Here is a 26,892-nt window from a genome sequence, read left to right on the forward strand (position 1 = left end):
AGTATTCATGCAGTGCCCCAATTAGATTGACAGTCTCTGTCAACTCCTGCAATCATACTGTCAGAAGGATGTCCTTATCTAATCTCTGTGCCAACACAGAAGCACTTATAAAGTCTCCCTGCAGTCAACTACCAGCAGTGTAAGTATCCAGCCACTATGCATGCACTTGTAGAATGACTCAGGTATTAAGACACGCAGTGCTACAAACAAATGTGCACAATCTATGCAGGCCTCTAACCCCCAGCAGAGTACTGATTCACCCTTGCTATAAGCCAGGTAGTATCCATGCACTGCCCCAATTAGATTGTCAGTCTCTGTCTACTCCTGCAATCATACTGTGAGAAGGATGTTCTTATATAATCTCTGTGCCAACACACAAGCACTTAAGAACTTACCTTCCTGTCAACTACCAGCACTATCACTATCTAGTCACTGCATACACCTGTAGAATGCCTCAGGTTTTAAGACACTTACTTCTATAGTGAAATGTGTGCAAACTATGCAGGCCTGTAACTCCCAGCTGACTACTGATTCACTCTTCCAATAAGCCAAGTAGCATTCATGGAGTGCACCAATCAGACTGTCATTCTCTATCCACTCCTGCAATAATGATCACAGAATCATGTCTTTATCTAAACTCTGTGTCAACACAGAAGCACTTAAAAATTCACCTTCCTGTCAACTACCAGCACTCTCATTATCTACTCAGTATCCATACACCTGTAGAATGCCTCAGACATTAAGACACATAGTTCTACACTTAAATGTGTGCAATGTATGCAGGCCCCTAACCCCCAGCAGAGTACTGATTCACCCTTGCTATAAGCCATGGCTGCAGTTTGTGCAGCAGTGCAAAGGGAAGCATAGAGTTGCAACATATTTATCTACATATGTCAAATCTTTGTGCTTTGGAAGTGCCACAGCGCAATGCACTTAAAGAGCTTGCACTGTAACGCTGAAGTACTTCCTCATAAATCTTCACTTATAAATTCACCATACACTACTAATACATTCTTTCAGTCATTTATACTCTACACATATATTCAACCAAACGTTCACACATTATCATACAAATATAGTTCTTTTTTAACCAGAGAAGTTAGTTCTGATAAGAACTTTTATTTTCTTCTTTTTTTCTTTTGTATATATTTTTTTTTCTGAACGATTTTCTATTTTTTGGGTGTTTTTCACCCCCCAAAAAAAGAATTAAAAAACCAGGAAACTTCAGGAATTATTTTGCATTCCAAAAAAACAAAGCAAACAAAAAACTAGCAACGATGGTTCCGTTGCGCAGCACAAACTGCTTCTACAGACTGCTCCCCAAAACAAATGAGTTTTTTGCACTTCACACAGTGCTGCTGTAGGAAAGCAAACTCAGGGCATATGTCTGGTGCAGATGTAGAAGTTGATGTCCCATAAGTACTTGGAACTGCAGCTGGAGGGTTCCTTTCGGCTCGTCTACACTCCTCCAGAGCCAGATTCACCGGATGAATGGTCTCCAGATGTTTATACATCGAAGCAGTACCGCAGGAATACTTCTTTTCACTACTGCCTCTAGATAGTACTCTCTCACAAAACCGGCAGGTGACCTTTGTGGCATTCACCTTCTTCTGCCCTGGTGCAAAGGTGAAGAATTTCCACACCACGGATTCTGGCCTTTTAGGACGTGAAGGCTCCGGCAAAAATCTTCTGAAGAAGAATGTTCTTCCTCCTCTTGCTGCTGTCCTGAAGCTATGATCTTCTTTTTTTTTAAAAACACCAAAAAAATTGTGAAAAAAGGGTTCTTCAAAGCACAGAGATCACTCTCCAAAGATGCTCAAAGAAGAATGATTTAAATGGGTGGGGTCCTTCAATAATTACAATGGGAAATGTTATGAACCAATCAGATCTTTTTTTTTCAGGTCACATTGGCTTCGCGCACCCTGCGGACACGCAGCACGCATCCTACACGACTTCGCGAAAGTACATTTAAAAGTAATATAAGTTTATTATAAGTAAAAATATATTATTTTTATGAATACCTTAGATAATCTCTTGCCCTAATATGTGTATTAAAGACATATATATATATATCATTTTAGACACACAGAAAAATGTCGCGGGAGTCGTGCACCCACCGCGTCCAACACGTACATGACGTCACGCGGAACCCATCACCACGCAAGCGTTGCGTACAGTAATGCGCATGTGTCGCCAATGCGCGGGAGCTGAAGTCGCAGACCAGTCGCATAGTAATCGCGCACATCTCTAAAAATACGCACCCATCGCACACCATACGCGGATCCTTCACAACTTTTCTAAAATGGCGGTTACAATCTGCACACCGATCGTGATAGGTACGCTTTGGGTGCGCTACTCCCCAAAAAATTTGGGGAACAAAATGATATAAAAAAAATATATAAATATAATAAAATAAAAAAATAAAATAAAAAAGAACAAATATTTCAGTTTGAATATTTTTACAAACATTTTTTTCCATTTTTTATTAAAAATATATAATTTTATTTAATAAAAAAATATTTAAAAGTAAACAGTTAAAAAACTGTAGAAAATCAGTATCAAAGAATACATATAACTATTATTACATATAAAAATTATCATTTAAGAAACCTTTGAAATTCACTGAAAAAAACATACGTTTCAGACACGTTATAGTTAGGAATTAGCATTTAAAAAACCTTAGAAATTCACTGAAAAAAACATAGGTTTCAGGGGCGTTACAGTTAGCTGGATATTTCACTCATACAAAACCATAGAAATTCCCCCTGTTATAGTTAGTTCAGCTAACTATAACTCGCGCGTCTGCAATGCACTGCTGGTGATGTCACATATTACATCACTCATGACATGGTCAGTGACATCACTCATGACATCATCCTTGTGATAGAGTGGCAGACCTCCTCTCACCCTAATATAACCTTTGATACACACACTCAAAAATAGAAACTAACATTTTCAAAACAATAGACATACCAATACTACTTACAATACACATATTCAGTAATTCCAAGATCTACGCACACATCCATTAAATCACCAACAGTCCTATACAGTCAGTCATACATGAACTAACTCATCAAATGTACTCATACACCTATAGATCCTATTACACACAAACACTCATCCATAAAGTTACTCACACAAATAGTCACACATGCAAAGTATCAAACATCCATTTACTTGCATAAACAGTTATACACACACTGCCACACTTACTTGAACAGAAACTTACACATACTTACTTTCTTAAATCAACACTTATGAAAAAAATGTATTTATACAGGAACTCCTCCAATCCCTCACTCTCTCATGTACTCACTTATGTACACAAATACAAATATATACTATTTTAAAACATATGTAGTTACTCATAAACACACTATTGAGACAGTCATTCACTCACTAACACACTCATACACACACATCCACTCATACAGTCCTGCACACATGCTGTTTTCAACACATACATACATTGAGTAACTCATTCATACATCTATGTGCTAAATAATACCCTCCACCTAACCATACAGACACTCAAACACTCATACTGATACTCAAATAAACATCTAATAACCCATATAAACACTCATATACCTAATCACCAATCCATGCAGCCACTTATACACAAAGTGAGACACTGATACAGATATGTACATATTACTTACTAACCCATGTATTCTCTAATATACAGTTAATCAGTCAGTTATACAATCAATTTTACAAAACAAAAACATCTATTTAGACACTTACGTACCCATTTATTTTGCCATCAACCTTGAGATATACATATATAAAACATATTTAATTGTCAGAAAAACACACATTCACTGGATGATGTCATGAGTGATGTCATCAGTGACGTCATTTGAGATGTCATCTGTGATGTCATGAGTGATGTCACTGACCATGTCGTGAGTGATGTAATATGTGACGTCATCAGCAGTGCATTGCGGGCGCGCGAGTTATAGTTAGCAAGTCCAAAAAGCCATTTTAAACTCTTCATTTTTTATGTAGCTTTCTTAATTGCTTATGAAAGGCTTGAGGAGAGAAGGCCTCTGCCACAGCCTAAATTTCAAATGTTTTTAAATGCACAAATTTACAATCTGTATGTGTCTTCTAATCAGATCTTTTTGAGTTGGACTGCAAGTCTATGAAATCCTAGCAACACCTGTCTGCATCTATCTCACAAACAGACACAACAAATACCACTCATTTTGCTCCTATGTTCAAGGGTACACAATGAGCATAGGATAGCCGTTTACCCGCTCTCGCTCACCACCACACCCAAATTCCATTTCTCAGCTAAATCACGCACCGATGTCTTGAAACAATGAATTATGTACTTTATGTCGTCATTAAAGATGAAGCAACAGTTCTGCATCACACTTGATATGCTGACCAGTTTCAAGTTAACATGGATCATACACAGGAAACGCTCCAGCATTTGACGACTCAGTTATTGTAGAGCTCAACATTTACTAGGGAACTACAAAAATACATTACAGCTACTGATTATGAAGTAATATCCTGTTTATTTGTCAATGTTTCGATGCCTGTCTCATGTTAAAATAAAGTTAGACCGCATGAACTCCTCTTTTGGGTATATTCAAGACATCCATCTTGAACGTGTAATTGATCTGCCAATCATATCTTACAGAAGGTGTGTCTGAGCAAGAAAGAGTACCAAGGCACAAGCACCGTCGTTTTAAGAAACCCACTAGTATCCTGCAGTCATGTTCTTCATTTATGTCACACGTGATTGAACTACTGCGGTTGGGCATGAAGCAGGAGCCGCCATCCTGATAATACAACACTGGTTATGATTAACTTGCAATATGTATGTCCAGATTTACTCTCAATAAATGATGCACTTTTATAAAATGCTGAAATCTGATTTCTGGGACTTGCCCTCTGAACCTTTGTCACACCACTAATAAAGTAGCTTAGGTGGGGCATGATGACAAGGGCCGCATGAGTAGCCTGGGTGGCAAAAATCCTTTGTGAACTACACTTCTAGAAAAGGTGTTGGCAAAAAGATGAGGGTGGTGAGGAAGCGATTCTCAGAATGCAGTGCCCAGGTTTCTATTGTTTTACCAACGATGTTCAAATCATTGTGTAATGCAGCTGGCATAATGCAGCCAGGGCATATCTATGGCAACTGGTTGATGCAATTAGAATGTTGGACTGTTGGATGGCCCACAATTTGCATAAATTAGCCTTTCCTACAAAAGTTAAATCTTGTTGGTTGGTGACCACGCTTGTGGCCAGCTGCTATCGCTATAATTTTTAAAGAACACAGTATACATCCAAGGTAGATGAGATGTAGATTTAATGAAGTAATGAGAACAAACCCCCATATGTATCTTCTCAGCTCCACAGCCTAGCCTCACTGAGAAATCCACAATCTAGAATCCTCAGTGAAACTGCGTTGCTAGGAAACTGTAGATTGCATGCAACTAGAATACATCAGCGGTTCCCATACATGAAATATAACACCTCTCCCTTTTTATACAATCAACAACAAAGAACATTACTTTAGTCATCAGTAAAAAGATTTTTTTTTTCATTACCTAAAATGTCACAAAGATTTATTATGCACCAACGAAAGAACTTAATAGTTTTAAAATGACAATTTTCAATCACATAAATAATCATCCAATTTCTTGGGTTTATGTTTGACACGCTCACTTAGAGACCTTTCAGAAACACCATGTGTTTTGATGCAATGTGCATTCTTTTCCAACCATAATTTTACTTCTACCTCGTTGCACTTTGTAATTCTCTGTGTATTCCACCATTTTCCATCAGATAACTCTACTAAATTACCTCTCACATTTATGACTTCCTTTGGTTCAGAAAACTTTGACCCACCTTTCTTTATCATGTTTCCAGAGCAAGATCTTACCACATCCCCCTTTCCAATATCCACTGCAGCACTGGATAACTTGTTGTTATGTCTTTTCTGGTAGGCATCTTGATGCCTTTCAACTTTGGCACGCATCTCAGTGATCTTTATACTTTTCTTACCACTTCTTCTCATCCACGCTGGTACTGACATGGTGCTAGGCCCTCTTCCCTTGAGTAATCTAAATGGGGTCTCCCCAGTCACCGAATGAGGAGTGGTTCTGTAATTCCAAAGTAAATTTTTTACTTCAATTTTCCAACTCTTATTTGTTGATAAACATAATTGAATGCAATCCCCCAACACTTGGTTAAAGCGTTCCACTAATCCATTACCCCTGGGATGATATACTGGCGTCCTCAAGTGCCTTATGCCCATTCTACCAAGAAAACTACTAAACTCTTCTGAAGTAAATTGGGGTCCATTGTCCGATAATATCTCTGCAGGACAACCCTCTCTCCTAAACACCTCATCGCAAAATGCAATTACATTACTAGATTTAACCTCTCTAACAAAAGCCACTTCAGGCCATTTTGAATAATAATCCATCTTGACGATAGCATATCTTTCAGATGGTGGTAAACAATCGAATGGGCCACATATATCTATTCCTAACCTCTCCCATGGTCTATCTGGTAACTTGATAGGAGTTTCTCTCAACACGTGAGATTTATCACTGCATGTACATGAAATACATTCTCTTACAAACCTCTCAATATCTCTGTCCATCCCTGGCCACCAAAAATCCATCCTGGCCTTCCTTTTGACAGCTGACATTCCACCATGGCCTTCGTGTAATAGCTCCATCAACCTTGTTGTCAATGAAGATGGAACAACTAATTTATCGCACCTTCTAACAATGCCATCAACAACAGACAATTCCTCCCACACATCCTTATAGCTTTTCACCGATTCATCCAACTTCCCACCGAAGAACGTAGGTAATTGCTTAACCACCTCTACCATAACTGCATCTGAAGCAATCGCATCAAGCCATTCCTGTTTTGTAATGGCTTGACATACTTCCTCAATGCTAGCTACCATCCATTCCTCATCAATATAAGAATCCACCTCATCTCTGGTCACTGGCAAACAGGATAAGCAGTCCGCATAGACATTCCTTACACCCGGCATGTACTTTATTTCAAATGAAAACTCTTGCAGACGATATAACCATTTAGCTATGCGTGGGGTAGCTCTTCCTGCTCCAGACGTAGTAAAAACATTTATCAATGGCTTATGATCCGTGTACAGTTCAAACTTAGTTCCCCACACATAAATCTTTAAATGCTGTACACCCCACCAAAAAGCAAGAGCCTCCTTCTCTATGGTGGAATAAGAAGGCTCAGCGCCCTTGAGAGTACGTGAGGCAAAAGCTACCACTCTTTCCTTTCCCTTGCTCCTCTGCATCAGCACAGCACCCAACCCATATCCACTGGCATCTGTGACAATTATTGTTTCATGTTGTGGGTTGAATGAACTTAACGCAGTAGCATTAGCCACTGCTTTCTTAATATTCACGAATGCAGACTGACATTCTAAAGACCATATAAAAGGGACACCCTTTTTCATCAAACAACGCAAAGGATGCTTAGTGCCCTGGAGGGCTAGAACACTATCGGTGCCCCGCTGCTGTTCGCGCTGGTCGCGCGTCATCTTTGCTCTGCCTAGATTTTAAAAAAACCCAGTTTTGTGGAGTTTAGTTTTGTTTTATTTTTGCCTTCCCCCCTGTTTTTATAACGCGCTCCTGGCCCCTACCTTGCACCATAATCTGTCATCACCACCGCTGTTTGGCGGGTCCGGGTTACCGGGAGGTCTGTGGGTTTTGCTGGGTTCGGCGCCATTTTGCCTTGGGGAGGAAGCGCGAGCGCCATCTTTGAGCGTCCAGGTCACCTGGGACGCCGAGACGACGCTATTTAGGGCGAGCTGAGCAGCAGGTGAGTCTGCTTAGTGCCCTGGAGGGCTAGAACACTATCGGTGCCCCGCTGCTGTTCGCGCTGGTCGCGCGTCATCTTTGCTCTGCCTAGATTTAAAAAAAACCCAGTTTTGTGGAGTTTAGTTTTGTTTTATTTTTGCCTTCCCCCCTGTTTTTATAACGCGCTCCTGGCCCCTACCTTGCACCATAATCTGTCATCACCACCGCTGTTTGGCGGGTCCGGGTTACCGGGAGGTCTGTGGGTTTTGCTGGGTTCGGCGCCATTTTGCCTTGGGGAGGAAGCGCGAGCGCCATCTTTGAGCGTCCAGGTCACCTGGGACGCCGAGACGACGCTATTTAATGCTCGCTGGTCTCGCGCAGCGGTAACGCGCAGCGGAGCGCCTTCACTGCGCCTGAGTCATGCCAGAGTCCTGCCCGTCTGCGCTCGTCAGCGTTCCGGAGGCGGACGAGGTCGGACTCTGGCTTTCGGCTCCGGTGTCGGCTGGATTAGAGGTGCCTACCTGTAGCTTCAGGATGATCACGTACAGCGCTGCTTCTTTGCGTGCTCTGCGCCCTACACGCTCTGCCTGTCTGTCTCTCTTCCCTGGCGGTCGCCGTTTGGGTCGGGGCTGCCCCGTGTGTAATTGGCTCCCCTCATTATTATCTACCCATAGTCCATCTACCCCTCCGCAACACTACCAGTGCGCGCTGCTCAACACTAGGTCCCTGCCTCGCCATACTTCGGATATATGGGATCTACTCGCGTACTCCAAGATCTCTTGTTTATTTTTAACTGAGACTTGGCTGGGAGTGGGTTCTGAACCCGACATCGCCTGTGCTGTCCCTCCTAATTATTCCATCTTACGGAGGGATAGAACTGAGGGGCGAGGCGGCGGGGTGGCTCTGGTAGTGGACAAGGTCTTTGACTGTTCCTCCTTTGTGGTGGACAGCATTGCCGGATGTGAAGCATTAGGCTTTACACTCCATCTATCGGCGTCCCAGACCTATACCGGTATTCTCCTTTATAGACCCCCTGGACCCATTGGTTCCTTTTTTGAGGACCTGCAGTCGGCCTTGTCTGTACCTTGTATGCGTTCGGCGCACTGCTTGTTACTAGGCGACTTAAACTTGCATATGGACTGCCTTACGGATCCGGAGGCTATTAAACTCCGCGAGATTACAGAGATGTTAGGGCTAGCCCCTTTTATTCATAGCCCCACTCACGAGAAAGGCCACACATTAGATGTGATCTTTGCCTCCAAACCTATTGAGGTGTTCCCTCCACTCCCGGTCCTTTGGTCAGATCATTATCTGATAAATTTTGACCTGGTGCTTGAATCCAGGCTTAGTCATAGGGCTCGAGAGGAAGGTCCCCGGCATTTTAGAGCCTACCATCTTGTGTCAGCAGATATGCTATCCGAGGCTCTCTGCAAATATCCGTGTCCAGTGACAGGGTTTCTGGAAACTGATCTCATCTTGGTCCAGAACTGGATGCAGGCAAGATTTGAGGAGTTGGCCCCTCTGAAGCTTGCTAGAACAGCACCTCACCTCAATTCTGCTTCATGGTTCTCGTCCGCTTTACGTACAATGCGACAAGACTGCAAAAAGCTGGAAAGGCAGTGGCGGCGCAAGTACGATCTTGTGGAGCGAATGAATTACCGAGGTGCGATAAAATCCTATTATAAACAGATTGCCGCAGCCAAAAAGAACTATCTGGAGCAGAGAATTGATAAAGCGGATAATATGAGCCGGGAACTCTTTAGGGTGGTGAAGGAGTTTGTCAACCCGGCAGTAGGGACCCCGGTCCATTCTCATTCGGAGGAATGGATCAAACAGCTCGCCGACTTTTTTGTGACTAAGATCACAAAGATTCAGGCCACTTTTCCAACGGCGGATTTCCAATCGGTGGATGTGGGGTCAGGGGATAAGTTGACCTATTTAGCGCCCTTGCAGGCTGAAACTGGGCCCTTACTGTCTGCTTTTCCCCAGTTGTCCTGTGAGACATCGCTTGAGTTGCTATCCAGGCTGCAATCTGGTTCGCCGTTGGATGTCTGTCCGGCGAAATGCTTGGGCAAGGTGGCTTCGGCGGTCTGCTGAACCCCCTGCTTAATCTCTCTTTGAGCTCAGGGGTGGTTCCATGCCAATGGAAACACGCACTTATTCTGCCGCTGATTAAGAAGCCTCAGCTCGACCCCCTGCAATGCGCCAACTATAGGCCAATCTCCCTCCTCCCTGCTCTGGCGAAGGTGTTGGAGAAACATGTTCAGCACACTCTGACCACCTTTATTGAGAACAACAAACTGCTGCATGACTCCCAATCCGGCTTTCGTGCGAATTACAGCACGGAGACGGCTCTGGTTGAGGTCACCGACGCCATCAGGGAGACGCTCGATCATGGGGGAAAGGCTGTGTTGGTTATGTTGGACCTATCGGCGGCATTCGACACCGTCCCACACGCAGGCCTTCTCTCAAGACTTAGGGAGATTGGTCTGCGAGGGACGGTGTTGGACTGGTTTCAATCCTTTCTTGCCGACCGCCGACAGGTGATCTGGGCCCCGCCGTTCTCGGCCGAAATGCTTCCGCTGGAGGTGGGGGTGCCTCAGGGCTCGATCCTGAGCCCCACCATCTTTAACATATACATGGCCCCTCTGGCGGAGGTAGCGGAGGCGTTCGGGGCCCGGGTCATCTCATATGCTGATGACACCCAGCTCTTGATCACTTGCAGGAAGGGAGAGGCCTTTAGCGGCGGCAGAATTAAGGACTGCCTGAGTGCAGTCTTTGCGTGGTTTCAGCGGCACAGCCTGAAATGCAACTCAGATAAATCTGAGCTGCTCTTTTTCGGCTGTGCCCCTGATCCGGGCTGGAAGTCATGGTGGCCCCAGGACATGTCCCCCCCAGAGAAGCCATCATCCCAGGTAAAAAATCTCGGAGTGGTGTTTGACGATGATCTATCCTTTCGTCCACACATCCTGGGATTAGCAGGGAAATGTTTCAGCATCCTTAAGATGCTTAGGAAATTTCTTCCCCTACTGTCACTGCAGTATCGTAGGAAGGTAGTCCAGGCGCTTGTGGGCTCCCGCCTGGATTATGCAAATGCTCTTTTTGCAGGCCTACCTAAGTATTTGTTATCTAAACTGCAGATTGCCCAGAATTCGGCGGCCAGAGCTATCTATGGGTTGCCTAGGAGAGCTAGTGCCTCTGCGCTTTTGGCTAGGCTGCACTGGCTCCCAATTTTGGGGAGAATTAGATTTAAACTCCTCACTCTGGCATTCAAAGCCCTTCATGCGATTGGCCCTTATTACCTGAGGAAGCGTATTGTCTTCTATGTGCCGCGGAGGCTGCTGAGGTCGGCGGACCTGGCTAAAATGGAGGTGCCTATGGTCAAACGTGTCCGGATGGGAGGTCGCTCCTTCCAGTACGTGACAGCCTGCTTGTGGAACGAGCTCCCACTTTCCCTTCGGAAAGCGAATAATCTTCTGGCTTTCAGGAAGGAGTTGAAAACTCTGCTTTTTACTAAGTAACCTAGTGTGACGGTAGTAGGTCGTTCCCTTTGGGTTTCGTGTTCCTTTGGGTCACTTTGCCAAAGCGCCGGGACACCCTTCTGGGGTAGCCGTGCGCTCAAAAAGTGCGGAGTAACATAACATAACATAACATATACCAGATTGGAAAAATGATACACAGATTTGGAATAATATTCGGCTAAACCTAGAAATGACCTCAATTGTTCCTTATCACGAGGAGAAGGAGCTTTATCTAAGTCAGCTACTAAATTTAATTTTGGTTTTATACCTTCAAATGATAATGTGTGTCCCAAATATTCAACAGTAGGTTGAGCAAACTTCCACTTCTGCAGACTAATGGTTAAACCAGCAGATTCCAATTTAGACAGAACTTCCAACAAAGTAGCATCATGTTGACTATTGTCATTTCCCCATATTAATACATCATCTTGAAATACTAAAACTTTGTCAATGCCCTTCAGTATTGTTTGCATTACTCTCTGGAATACTGCAGATGCTGACGCTAACCCGAAAGGCATTCTTACAAATTGATATACGCCCTCAGGTGTTATGAAAGATGTAAGATGTCTTGATTCTTTCTTTAAACACACTTGGTGGTAAGCGCTGGATAAATCTAATGTGGTAAAACATTTCCCACCAGCAACTGTAGACAGCATTTCGTTAATATGGGGTAGTGGATGTCTGTCTACCCATATACACTCATTCAGATCCCTCAAGTCCACACACATACGAATATTCCCATTGGGCTTGTGCGCTATCACAATGGGACTTAACCATTCTGAAGCTTCTATCTCCTCAATTACACCTTCCTTACACAACCTTTGCAGCTCATGTTTCAACTTATCCCTCAAGGCAAAAGGTACCGTACGAACCTTGTGGACTTTGGGTATGGCATCATTTTTTTAAATTATCTGATGTTCGAACTTCTTGAGACAACCCAAGCTCTCTTTGAATAAATTTGGAAATTTCCTTGTCCACTTGTTGTCCTCCAATCCCGTCAGCAATACTTGTAGAGGATGATTGGGATCAAGGATGATTCCCAAATGTTTCTGCTCCACCCCATCCTAATAGACACTTCCCAGTTTCTACAACGTAAACTTTTGCTTCCGTTTCCCTTCCCTTGAAGGACATAGAAGCATTAAAATAACCAATGACTGGTAATTTTGTCCCACAATAACCTTGAGGTTCTACTTTAGTCGCTATCAATTCCTTACCCTTCATTTCTTTCCACTTTTGCTTGTCTATTAGAGAAAAAGGGGAACAAGAATCAGCCCACATAACAACATCCACGTTGTTTATACTGATCATGTACTTGGGAGGTACGTATTTATCAGATTTGTCTATGTTAAGTGGTTTATTGTCTTGTGTTTCGTCATCACCTACCACCATCACTTCAATATCAGAATCTATGTCACTTGCATTATCAACAACAGAATGAGTTGTGGTATCATCATTTACTACGTTCACCGACTTTCTCACATTGTGAAGGTTTACCCCTTTACAAACCCTGAAGAAATGGCCAATCCTCTTGCACTTATAACAACGGGTTTTTAAAGCCGGACAATGGCTAGCTTCCGCAGTGTGTTTGTTACTGCCGCACCTATAGCATACCTTTCCCTTGCTATCATTGTCTTGTTTCACGAATGGTCCCCTTTTGTCTTCACTGCTTGTCTTGGAATTCTTTTTAGAAGCGTGTACCGCGCATACCTTGCTTATGTCGGAGTTAGCTTTTGACTTACTATCTGCTAAATGCTTGACGTATTGAGATGTGTTCTCGATGCGTTTAGCAATATCTAAAGACTTATCTAAGGTGGGATCCTTTAGATCTAAAAGTTTTTCTTGGATTTTGGGATTGCTTGTCCTATTAATTAATTGGTCCCTAATAATTTCGTCCCTTAGATCTTTGAATTTGCAGGTGATTGCTAGTCTACGCAAGGCAGCGACATACTGTTCAATTTTCTCGCCTTGTTTTTGAACCCGCGAGAAAAACTTGTGTCTCTCCACAACAAGACTCAGTTTTTTCCCAAAATTCTCAGATAACGCAGACATTGCGCATTCATATATATCAAATTGATCATCCTCAGAATCAGAATTATTGTTTTCTACGTGTTCAGAGAAACTTGGTAACGTGCTTAGAACTTTCCTGCCTTCAATGCCTAAACTCAATTTTAAAATAGCGAACTTCCTCTTAGGCAAAAACACATCTCCACCTATAGCCTCTAGATAAGTAACAAAAGCCTCCTTCCAGTCCTCCCATTCCATGCAAGTGGGACCCGGTTCTTGCAAGAAGGTAGGAGGTGGAGAAATGTTTTGTGTGGCCATTGTTTGCAATAGACTTAAATGTAATTGATCAGACAATGTGATTTAAACCATAAAGCAATGTATAAAAGAGTTTACCTGCTATTCATTTGCTAATAGTCACCATCACTACCAAAAGAAAAGTACAGAAATATAAAGATATGTATTTCTCTCCCTCGTTTTTTTTTTTTTAAATCAGTTACTCAAAAGGATTACCAAGAATCAACAGTTCTGTTCCATTCGGATGCTTTCACAGTCAGCGCCAGTGCTTGGCTGTTCTTGCAAACGATTGCGATTGTTTCCTCGCAAAATGGCTTCAGTAACTAAGCAACGTGATGCCACTGATGTCTCCACCAATGGTCGAGTTCATCCTTGAGAGCGACGTACATTGGTCTGGACCAATCAGTGTGCTCGATGCTTCCTTGATGTCAGAAGTTGTTTCCCATCAAGATGAACGACAATGGAGGCAGGAATAGCCGAGGCGCACGCGATGCATACGCTCGTGAGAAGTCCTTTCAAACGAAGACAAAGATGTACGCACTCGTGCTACGCGGCAGTTTTACGCGCGTTTTAAAAATCCGCCGGTAAGATGTTCAATTAGTAATGATTGCCTACGGCGCTTTCTTTACTGTGTTGCTTGAAGTTTAGTTATTTCAAATTGGACTTCTCACTCAGCGTTGAGTGCCAAAGTTTCATTTTTCACGCAGTGCGAGCAGGAACCGTATTATACTCCAGCCCTGAGTTTCAAAGTCTCGTTATACACGCAGTGCAACCAAAAAGCTCAAATGTGCATCAAAATCCTTCTCCCCATTCACGGTTATCACCAACGAGGAATCCACTCATCTATGGCAACTTCACACAACGCTGTTGTCAAACACTTTCCTCCAAGAACAAACGCGCTTGTGTGTCCTTTTCTCTCACAGTCCAATGAAAGATTACTCACTCAGTGGTGGTCCTTTCTTAATGATAACAGGATAACAACTGGTGGCTTCCAATGTTGTGAAGGTCATTCCATGTAATCCTTGTTCTTTAGTTACTTCAATTACAAACTGGGGGTTCTCTTCCAATGTTGTTCTCAAAACTGGATCTCGTGTGTCTTCTTTAGTAGATCATTACTGGATCCCATCCTCGTCGCCATTTTTAAAGAACACAGGATACATCCAAGGTAGATGAGATGTAGATTTAATTAAGTAATGAGAACAAACCCCCATATGTATCTTCTCAGCTCCACAGCCAAGCCTCACTGAGAAATCCACAATCTAGAATCCCCAGTGAAATTGCGTTGCTAGGAAACTGTAGATTGCATGCAACTAGAATACATCAGTGGTTCCCATACATGAAATATAACAGTAATGACCTGCACAATCTAAATCCCTAAGAAGTCTGCACTTGTTCAGTGAAACTGGGAACCTTGTTACATGCTGATTGTACTCTGTTGCATTGTGTTGGTAGTTATGTCACACTTTCCTTACCCCTTTCCAGACCTAAAAGCACTTGTTCATTTTTATGAGTAAGTAGCTACTTTGTTTCACAAGTTTTGGTAAAGTGTTGTTTTGTTGTTTGTTGGTCTATTTGGAAAGAATGTTTCTGTCAAGCATGGGTCTTGTAGGTGTGTGCGCCTAACTTGTTATAGTGAACTTGTAGTGGCGCTGAAACGTGGCAGGTAGCAGAACGGTGTGTTAGGGATAGTCACTTTTGCACATACCTACCACAATTATCTTATAGTATTTTACATCATCTGTTGAGCAGCTCTGACTCCACCCAGTGATCGCCAGCGGTGCGTCTCAAGTATGACCATAGATGCCACGGTATTACCGGGCAACCCAGAAGCAGCCAGCATTGCCAAAGCCAATTGTGTCACATTTGGGACCTATTCACTCTACCAATGATTCAGCCTTGTGGACATCATCACTGTGCATACTTACGCATTATGATTTGTGAATGAGTCATGATGCATGCCAGCAATTTTTCATTCACCGTTCAGTAGTGGTGGATGGTCATGTTAGAACGGTAAAATAGAATATTTAAAAAGAGGAAACCGAGGTTGAATAGTGCGAAAAGGGGAGCAAGCGGCTTGGCAGCACTTTGTGAGTGCCATGTCCTCATAAAATATTATTAAAATAAAACTAATGTAACACAGGGTGCTGCTGGGGAGTAGTGTGGTGTAAATACGAACAAGAGAGTGGTGAAAAAGAGCACTCAGCAAGAGGGGTGGAAGTAGAAAAAAGCAGGGGTAGAAAGCAAGGAAACACATGCACTGCCATGGACTGCTCAATACCAAATAAAAAAAGAGTCCCCTCAAGCATGCTGTGGAAGGATACAACTCATGCAATCAGAACATCGTGATAGTGAAATTCTTGTGGTCAAGACAAACACAAGATTATGGAAGAAACCCATCAGATCAAGATCAAATCCCTGAGATGGTTAACAAAGTAATTCCATCATGAGCAATGGGCTGACCTGAACTATCCGTAGCCGATAGCTGTTGATGGGAGCCAACACACAAGAACAGAGGCTATATGGATGCATTTTCTTACATCTACAACATGTCTGGAAGCCTTATTGAAAATGACTTTTCAGAAAATATTAATATTGGCCCGTAATTCCCAATGCTGCCATTGACAGGAGGCATAGTTTGAGATGGACTGGCCATTACCACCAGTAGTCATTTCACACAGGCCTAGAGCCACTGGAGGCTAATTTTAAGGCCCATGATCACCTCTGGCATCTCTGCCATTCTCTCTAGCAGCCTCAGGTTACTTTACTTCGAAACACCTTTATTTAGTTAATTAAAACTCTAAGGGTACCAATCACACATGATATGTGAATACTGGTCACAGCAAAACGATTAAAATATTAAAATGCATAAAATAGTTAAATCATCTATAAGTGTTGATGTAAGACCACACCATTTTTGGGGCAACTCTTCATTAAGATAGTAAGACCTTAAAATTAACCCTTAGATAAAACCTGTGTATATTGAAATAAACATAAACGTATTTTAAAATGATTGTCTGAATAGCAAGTTACCAATAATTAACCCCTTAAAACTGTTCAATAGTGCTTTTAAGAGTTTTTTGGCATAATACTTGGCATTCACGTCAAGCAGGCCATTATTCCTGTAATTCGCAGGAACTGCGCGGTCACCTTTTTAAAAAAACGAATGACGAATAGACATAGAGACACTCTGGGGGATATTCACAAGGAAGTGGCAGAGAGAGGAGTTAGCCTTTTTGGCTTAAAGCCTCTCTCTCGGCCACTTCAGAAAAGCAAGGCTGCACCATATTCACAGGGACATGGTGCAGCCTTGCTTTTCAACCTGCGATGTCAGGCACCCTTGCACCAGAGTGCAAGGGTGTCTGCAAGCAGGGAGGTTTGTTTATTTACAGGAAGGTGTCCCTTCCTGCACATAAACAAACCTAAAATGCCATTTTGTAACTTACATGTGTGCTGCTTCATGCAGAAGACATGTAAGTTACAAAACGGCATTTTTTTAAAAAAAAGGTTTGTTTATGTACAGGAAGGGACCCCTTCCTGTACATAAACAATCCATGGCATTTCGCATTTTCCATGTGTGCTGCACAAGGCAGCACACATGGAAAATGCAAAAACGAGGAGATATAAAGCATTTCTCCTCATACAACCAATTCCTGGACTTAAGCTTGGCACTGCCTTCTATTTACGCTGCCCTTGTGAAGAGGGGGCAGCGTAAATATCAATGGGTGTTGTGGTGGAACGCCCAACACAACACCCACTGCACGCCCCTTTCATGCTAAACACAACGTGAAAGGGGGCATATTCAAAAGGCAGCATTAAGCCACATTAAGTGGCTTAACGCTGCCTTGTGAATAAGGCGAGGCCCCTATCGCCACCACAACGTCACTGAAAGTGACGTTGTGGTGGCGATAGGGGCTTGTGAATATGCCCCTCTGTGTTTCGAATGGATATGATGCTAAATTTCTTAGAAGTGATCGCCATTTAGCTTGTCTAGATTTAAATAGGTTGTTGGGGAGCCCATCGGGACCCGGAATACCATATGATTTGGAGCAGTTGATAATAGACCTCAATGAATCCCTGCGCAATGTAGGGTGCACAAACTGGTATGTATGGGCAGATCCACCCCTTTAACTGATCAACATATAGTGACTCAATGAGAGAGATCCAGACGGACTCAGCTACAGTGTTACCCATATCTGGAGGATGCTGTGTACCAGCGTGTTTATAAATAGCCTGAAATGTTTTATTGAGCCTGATTTACTCATTTTCACTGTCTTTAACCACTGATTTCCCTTTGCCTCCCATATTTTCTGCTTTTACTGTTTACGTAGACTTTGCGCTCATCTTGTGTTTGTTAAATCAAAAGGTAAACCTCCTACTTGTTTAACAACCCTGTTTAGGTTCTTATAATCTCTTCATTAAACCAAGTATTCTGATGTTTGATTCTGTGAATGAAGTGGGCGTGTTGCTTACTTTCTGGGGTTGAGAGAGTAATAAGATGTTTACCAAACAAGACTATATTTCACAAAGCTTTTGCTGAGGACATCAAGGGTCACTTAATGCGACTATATGACGTTACAATGCATGCAATTACAATGCATGCTTTTACAACGCAGGCTTTACATCGCAACTACCATTACATTGCATGATTTTACAACACATGTCATTACAACGCATTTTTAAAAAGTACCATTACAACGCATATCATTACAACGCATAATACTTTTAGGGCAACAGCAGGGTAAGTGTTGGATAGTGTAGGGGTAAAAATTACTATTCCCACTCCAGTGAGTGCAATAGTAGGGTAAGTGTTGGATAGTGTAGGGGTAAAAATCACTAAGCGTTGGATAGTGTGGGGGTAAAAATTACTATTCCCACTCCAGTGAGTGCAACTGTAGGGAAAGTGTTGGGTAGTGTAAGGGTAAAAATTACTATTCCCATGTACCCCAAAACCCATATCCACCCTAATATTAAAAAAATCTACATTACTTACCTTATAATGCGTTGTAATGGCATGCGTTGCAATGGTATGCGTTGTAATGGCATGTGTTGTAGTGACATACGTTGCAATGGCATGCATTGTAATGGTATGCGACGTAAAGGCAGTTACGCTGTAACAATTGCGTTGTAAAGGTAGGTCATTGTAATGACTGCGTTGTAATGGATGTTTACCCCTAATTCCAGTGTGAGGCCATGAATATTATCATTACCAAGCCAAGTATCAATTTCTGTACCTGTGGTAGGTGACCAAACAAGTTGCCTTAAAAACTGTGAGCCAGTTTGGGCTCCAGTTGTCTGATAGGTTAAGTGCCTGGTAGGAGAATGCAAAATGCAAGCCCGCTGAGCGCCATAATCGCTTTCAAATCGAGGGATAAAGTTAAAGGTAGAGAACGAATAAAAAAGCTCTCCAGAGACAAAGGTGTAGTCTTAGATAGCGTTTCAATGCCTAAACTAATGGGTATAATTCATTGAGATACCTCCCGCAAGCCTACCATTTAGAGAACGGAGATTGAAAGCATGTAACATCCTACTAAGATGGCGGCCCATGAAGTCGCTATGTTGTACGGGGGATGCACCGAGGGAATATCACAAATTCGATCAGTGTAGCTGAGTGTTGGATCCTCTGTTGAGTCATAAGCAAGATTTAAATTAAAATCACCTGTTAGTACAGTACAAACATTAAAGTGCCTAGAAGCATATGTACTAAGAGTTGTGAGCAAGTGATTCAAGGACACTGATTTTAGCTCAGCATTGGGGTGCAGGTATACATTAATAAGCAAGAGAGTAGAATTATGCCTCCTCCCCTCCTTTAGATGAATTAGTGCAGCCCGAATATTATCATTGCCCGTGTCTATATTATGGGAGTTACAATCCATAGTATGCAGAAGCCCCCCTTTGTCTTGCCCCCGCCAGTCCCCTTGATTTTATTTATATGATAAGTAAGGTACCTGGAAGTACAGGCGGCTCGCGGAGCCAGGTTTCTTGAGTACATATGATGTTGTTCTGTGCTAAGAAAAAACAAGAGTTAGCATCTTGCCATAGCTTACACAAGCCTGCAACATTCCAGGATAGCAGGGAGATATTTGGATATTAATATGATATGACTTGGCAATGGGCGGTGGCAACGCTTCAGGGTCCTCTGAATGGATATAATTCCGTTGCTACCTCGGTGATGTTGTGCCTTGATTAACGGTTAATGCCAGCCAGACCCATTCCTTCCCTGGCTTTTGGAATTGGTACAAACTTTGTTGGAAAAAAACAATTTCTGATCTGTTCATACAATGTATAATGATGTCATTGGTTACATAGGAAGGCTCAGATGCACCCGTATGATTTTTTAGAAACGATCTGGTGATGTTACTTGTGTGTGAATTAACCACAGGAGTATTATAAAAAGGTCAGGATACCCAACTTGAGTTGGCAGGGATATACCAACTCAAGGCGCCCCAAGGCTGTAGTATCTCCTTGTGTTAAATGGCCCTCTTAATTCATCTTTTTACCCATGAGACTCTCGTGGACTCCTTGTCTGGGATCACTGTCTCAACCATAAATTCAATAGAGAAGGTGTCCTCAGAAGTCATTGGATTCCATTCTGGTACGTGATTTAACTTTTAAGTATGTTTTCTCTGTTTGGTATATCCTGCCCACCCCTGTTTTATATTCTAGAGTAAGAAGGAATATATGGGGTTGAGCCTCCTAAGTACCGTGCGCATCACGTCAGTAGTTTGGAACACTAATCTGTGGTCTCCAAGGAGAGTTGGAAATGACTGTGTTGGGGCGGGTCTCAAGGGGAGGCTGTTTGTGATGGCGCTGGATGCATGACTCCGCCTAATTGTGCAGAGTAAATCTCCTCTCTGAGTGGAGTTGCCTTATGTGAGTGCCCTACCACCCCCCCCCCCCCCTTGATGACCACACTGTGTGGTTCAGAAGAATCTGCCAGCTCCCTGATGTTAGAGTCGTGTTGGGGGCTCAAAGTTGTTAAGACATCGGTTGCCTGTAATTCCTTGATCGTACAGAATCTTTTTTGTGTACTAAAAGTTACTGCAGGGCCACTGTGCCTTGTCAGTCAGCTGTTGAGTTGGTAAGAGTTTTACCAATATCAGTGTATGGGGCATTTGTGACTGGAGACTGTAAAGGGAGAGAACCGAGGGAGGTGGAGGTGGGAGCTGGACCCACTGTGTTAGTGGGGTCGGATTTTGAGCCTATTTTACCGCATGCGAAAATTGGATACATTTTGGTGTTAGATCTTCAAGTGGTGGGAGAACTTGACAGAGTTTTCAGCCCTTGGGTTCTTGAGCAATTTTATTTTGTTTCCTTGTCCCCATAAGCCAGTCCAATCCTGTGTGTTCCTGTTCATAAGTCACAGTGAAAGAGATATCAAATACTGAAAATTCACCTTTACCATGAAGAAAACCGCAACAGTGATACACTAGTCAGGCAGCGTGCATGTGCGTGACTTGTGGCAATGCCGTGGATTTGCCCTGCTGAACGAAGGGCAGTTGAGGCTTTCCACTACCCGACAACACTACTTTAAAAGTGTATGTTTAAACATTGTTTTAAAGTGCTCACAAAGTCTAACTCTATGAGCCCTCGTGCATAAAATGAGCTTCAGTTGTGCCTGACAAAAAAAGACAAGCAGGGCATTTTTTTAGGTAAGAAAAGCACTTGTAAGGTTCCAGGGAGGTGAGTCTTCCAATGCTGTAGGAGTTGTGAGCGCTGCAAATTAGGACAAATGCCCATTGTCTCTTAACTCTTACAGGGAGCCCCACCCTGACAGGCAGATGACCCACAGAGCACTCCCCTGCATGTGCCATAAGATAATGCGCCATAAGATTGTAGTCTTCAAGTGTTGTCTCGCCCCCTCCCACATGCTTCTGACCTCTGGGGAATCAAAGTGGTGTCTAGGGATTCAAGACTGCGGCAAGAAGGCGGAATATAGCACTTTCAGCCTCACCTCAAGTGTCCTGAAAACCAACAGCTTTTTGCCAAAGTCCTTTTGGTAAATGTATTTTTAGAGAAAAGCGCTAAATATAATTGCAGTGTCTGAAATGTTGTGCTAGCAATGTAGAGTAATGCTTGTCAAAATCTCAAGGACAATCAATGACCACCCCCACCACATCCCATCCCTCAGGAATGTCATCCCTTGCTGGCCATATATAATTTTAACTTCATGAACTGCAGTCATTATTTTTCAAGGCGCCTCCGAATTCCATACCTGAACCGTTTTAAATGCATGTTTTGAAAGGTCCACACTCTTCAAAATAGCAGATATGCCATAGGAAGCTGGTTTATGCCCTCAGTTGGACATTGACTGACTGTTGCTGTTCATGGCTGTGCCAGGCACAACAACATGGTGGGCTCACCCCTCCCTAAACAGGAAAAGCCTTCTGTCTGCTGCTGAATGCCCATGCTTGCTATGTATTTATTTATTAAGGAGTTTTAGATAGCGCTGACCAAACCCGAGGGTATCAGAGCGCTTTACAACAGTTATAATGCAGGAATCACAACAAAAATAAATGTGTGACTGTTTCCAATGGCAGAGACAGCTTAGGCCTCACCGTAGGAAACACTGTGGTTCTTCCACCTCCGAATGATGTGGGTGAGGGGGTGGGGAGTGGAGACATAGGCTTGCGAATGACATCTGTTTATTTTTGACTGATTTCCTGTTACCTCTAAAATGACAGACTAATCCCTGAGAATGGGTCACTAGGTCATCTCTCTGGAGCCAAGAAAAACTATCTAATCCAGATTCAATGGAAAAAAATATATTTATTAAATCTAGTCACATCCCGCCTTAGCTCCATCGAGTCAGTTTAACCCTAGACATCTGTGGACTTTGATCCTTCCATATGAAGCGCCTAATTTCAGATTCAAGCTTCTATGGTATATATTTATTAAGATAGATTGAAAGGCATTACTGATGTAAGCCTTTGTGTACATTATTTGAAGGAAGCATCCTCCAGCCTCAGGCTAAAGTTTTGGTTTGTTTGCAACCTTTGACATTTTCCATAATCAATGTGAGAAAATACTACTATTGTGTCTTTCTCCACCCCCAAGGCCCCATTAATCAAAACTAATCTACTTCAAGACGAGGGGCAGGGGGTGGCAGGGACACGGCATAAAAACGTTTGAACGACTATTTTCCTAAGATCTCCCACTGAAGTCTTTTGAAGTGCCTCTACTTGGTAGCACTTGACCTCTTAAAGTGCCCCTGTTTGGTAGCACTTGACCACTTGATGTGCCCCTGTTTAGTAGCACTTTACCCTTGTTATCTGGGAACAACTCCTAAAAAATAAGTGGGCGGACTAACCAAGTTAGGCATCTTGAAAGTGACATCATGGCAGCTGAGATCACGGTGAGAGACACCACGGGGCGTGACAACACAAGCCATGATCTCATAGAAAGTAACATCACACAAATAAACATCAGATCCTAAGACCTCACACATATGTTTAGCAGGTCTATCACGAGTACATTTGAGCGCATTACAATATTTAACAAATGAGATTTTGCGTCAGGGTTGAGCCAAAATAGGGAGGCAAGCCCTGCGCAAAATCTCGGCTTCAACTTATACATTTTCTTTTTAGGACACTGCCACAAAGAAATTGACAACAAGGAGAAACATGGCAGTAAATCGGTTCTGCTTAATTGGTGGCAAAGCCTGCATTTTTAAAATATCTTGTGGGGTTAAGGCTCCTGCTACAGAGATCTTTGTGTGCCAAATAAATATCAGGGAGTAATAATAATGGTAAGATAACTCAGGAGGTTAATGTATTTGCTGGAGAGATCTGTATTTTGTCTAGTCCTAGCCTTGAATCAAAGTAGTATAGAGGGTTAATGTGACTCCTGTAAAGCACGGTATGTAACACGCAGAAGACAGATTTTTATTTTATGTAAATGGGTGAAGTGGGTTACAGCTTTTAACACAGAGATCCTTTTATGACTTGTAGTGCATAAATTGTCACTGTCTTATGTAACGCATCCTGCACATTGATTAACAGAATAGTCAATATATAGAGCTCTTACACCCTGTATTGGGATGAGTAGTGCTATAGCGCTATAAAAGAAATAAAACGTAATCGTGGTATTTACATTGTTATCTGTGTAAAATACAGGGACAGAACAACACATCTGATATTCCTACAGTGCATGCAGCTCTTATATGAAGGGGCACACAAAGTCAAAAGCAGGCCTCTCTCAAGTACCTGTGAAGTGATAACCTGTGTGCCTTTGTTTCCCCTCCATTGCATTTAGGTGTGAGGCTCCGTATAGCTCCCAGCCAGGATACTCCAACAAAAGGAGGCCAGATGCCCCTTCAATTCTGCCCAGCAGGAATCTAATATGCTCCCTCCAGCATGTCGATGCTCGGAATGATAGCAGACAACGTGCTGACGCTGCTGAAGGTGTCCCGGTGTCGGAAAGTTGCACCGGGACAAGCTAAGCATTTTTCGGTGGGCCCAATCACTTGGCAGGATCATGGACGGCGTCCACCCTGTGGAAAGAGAGTGTAGGCGCCGTCTACCCGCGTACACCCTCGACATGTGCCCTGCTTCTAAACATTTGCTCTCTCTGCCCATTGAACAGCTGAGATCACATCAACTGCATCCAAAAATATAGCTGCATTTAAATGTTCATTTACTTTATCACTCTCTGTCTAGATATTCTGGCTCTAATTCAGCCAAGTTGGAATATGGCAGTCTGAAAAGAGCCGAAAATCAAAAGGCAGGTGTCCTTGAGCGAACGGCTGCAACCTGGGCCAAAACTACTGCAGATGCTGGAAACGTCTGCGTATTCGCAAGCTACAGGTAGGAAACACATGACACATTGGTGTATACTGACCTCTAGTGGATTTTTGTTGACAGAATTTCAAAGTATGTGTGTTCTATTTTCACGTTCAACTGATAAAGCTTCCAGTGCCGGGTATTTCTCATAAAACACATAATTGTGTTAAATGCTTTGATAATAGTCAGAAGTGATGCTCTTATGTGCTGATCGATAGATGTTAATATACAGTTTATTATGAAGTATTTCAATGACTGAAAATGCAATTAGAGCATAAAGTACTTCATCAAACGTGCAGCAGAACATAAGAAATTGGAGGATTAGGAGGCGGAACGCTCATTTCCGTGCTCCTCACACGGTCCTCATTTCCTCCATTACAGTGGAAGTAACTTTTAAAAGATCCTTGAAAACTTTAAGCTTTAATAGGGCAGCTCCTACATGACAGTTCTTCCACCCGCCCACCTGCTCTTTTATGCCAAGCGCATGGACACTTACCAAGTAGTCGTGCGCTATATCAATGTAATCATTCATTCATTCATTAATTCGTACCATCCTTTTCCTTGGTAACATAGGGGCATATTTACATAAGAGGGGGCGGGCGCAGCGTTAGCCTCCTTGACTTAACGCCGCACTCCGCCACTTCTGAAAGGTATGGTTACACCATTTTTACAACAATATGGTGCAGCCTTGCGTTTTCGCCTGTGCTGGTGCTAAATTTAGCTGCCTAGCGCCAATGCAGGCACCCTTGCACCATAGTACAAGGGTGTCTGTGTTGCAGGGAAAGGTTGTTTATGTGCATGATGGGAAACCTTCCCGCACATAAACAATCTTTAAATGGCATTTTGTAACTTCTATGTGTGCTGCTTAATGCAGCACACATAGAAGTTTCAAAACATCCTTTTTTGAAATGATTGTTTATGTGCATATACAATCAATGGCGTTTTGCTGTTTACACATGTGCTGCACAATTCAGCAAACATAGAAACAGAAATAATGAGGAGAAATTAAACATTTCTTCTCGTTGCGCCAGAGTAAGACCAGATTTTCCCTGGACTTAATATTGGCGCTGCCCCATATTTAAGCCACCCTTGTAATTATGGGGTAGTCTCAAAATCAATGTGTGTTGCAGTGGAGCGCCCACCACAACACCCATTGCCCTCCCCTTTCACACTAAGGGGCCGATTACGATGCAGACCCAAGCCAATCTGGCATCGTTCTGGAAATGGAACCGAATGACTGTAAAAGTTTCATTAACTAAGAGATATTTTGGAGCAGCGCTTTAAATGGGAAATTAGAAGTGCCGGTATTCACTCATCATTAGACTGGGTGGGCGTGGCAGAGCGCTTTAAATGACAATCAGAACATTTGCATTAAAGCTTACATTTTTTAAGCACCGTTGGTTATGGGATTTGTGCAGAATCACAGGATGAGGAGCCAAGGACAGGATTCGAACTTGGTTCGCCAGTTCCACTGTCAGCAGCTCTGGCCATATCCTCATTCTTGTTGCAATGCCAATTAGAACCTAACACTGCAGGAGCAATGCAGCACAGGAATGCACTACCTGTTGCCTGCCAGAGTGGCACATAAACGCACTCCATCTGAAAGGGTCATTTTCAGTAGTTTTTGCGTTGCACAGACCTGTTGTTCAGACCCTGAGCCATGCTGCGTCTGGGAGTACCGGTACTCTTCTTGCCTGAAAAGAAGTTCCGGTACTCAGGGGGAGGAAACTGAGAAGTGCCGTGACTCAATACCAGCCGATTTAAAGCACTGTTTCCGAGTAGATTAATTATAAGGTTGCCTCGCGTTGCGCCAGCCAACAAATCTGTGGTTGTGCTTGCGTCTGTGTAAAAATTTGGCAGAGTGTCATATGTACCACACGATGTTCCGTGAAGATGCACCTGCACAAAAGAAAGCATGATGACACAACGCTAGCGGGTAGATTTACTTAAATTTGACACTTTTTACTTCACAAAAGTGAAGCAAATCTGCGCACATTTGTTTTTCCGATTTACTTTCCAGGGAAAGTGCTGGATAATAAACCATAAAAATTACTATTCCAACTCCAAACTAAATAAACTCAGGAAAAATGCTGGCTATAAACTAACCCTGGGCGTAGTTCGCGTAGTCGCGCTTCGCGAAGCTTCGCGAAGCTTCGCGAAGATGTCATTGCACTACGCGACCTTCGCGAAGCTTCGCGAGCTTGCGTAGTTGCTTGTGGCAACCTGTTCGCGATGGCTTTTTCTTGTTCGCGAGCGCGGTAAGCATGTTCGGGGAGCTGTTTGCATGCTCGGGGGATATATCTCGCGATCTTACCCATGCGATCGCCAATGGGCGCGGCCATCTTGTTTTTCTATTGTCCCGCCCGGTCGCGATGCCTTATTTCCTGTTCTGGGTCGCGGATAGCGTGTTCGCGATGTGCATTGACGTGTTCGGGAGCGCATTTTACTTGTTCGCGATGAATAGTACATGTTCGCGAG

The sequence above is a fragment of the Triturus cristatus genome, chromosome 5_1, assembly GCF_964204655.1.
Source record: "Triturus cristatus chromosome 5_1, aTriCri1.1, whole genome shotgun sequence".
Taxonomy (NCBI): Eukaryota; Metazoa; Chordata; class Amphibia; order Caudata; family Salamandridae; genus Triturus; species Triturus cristatus.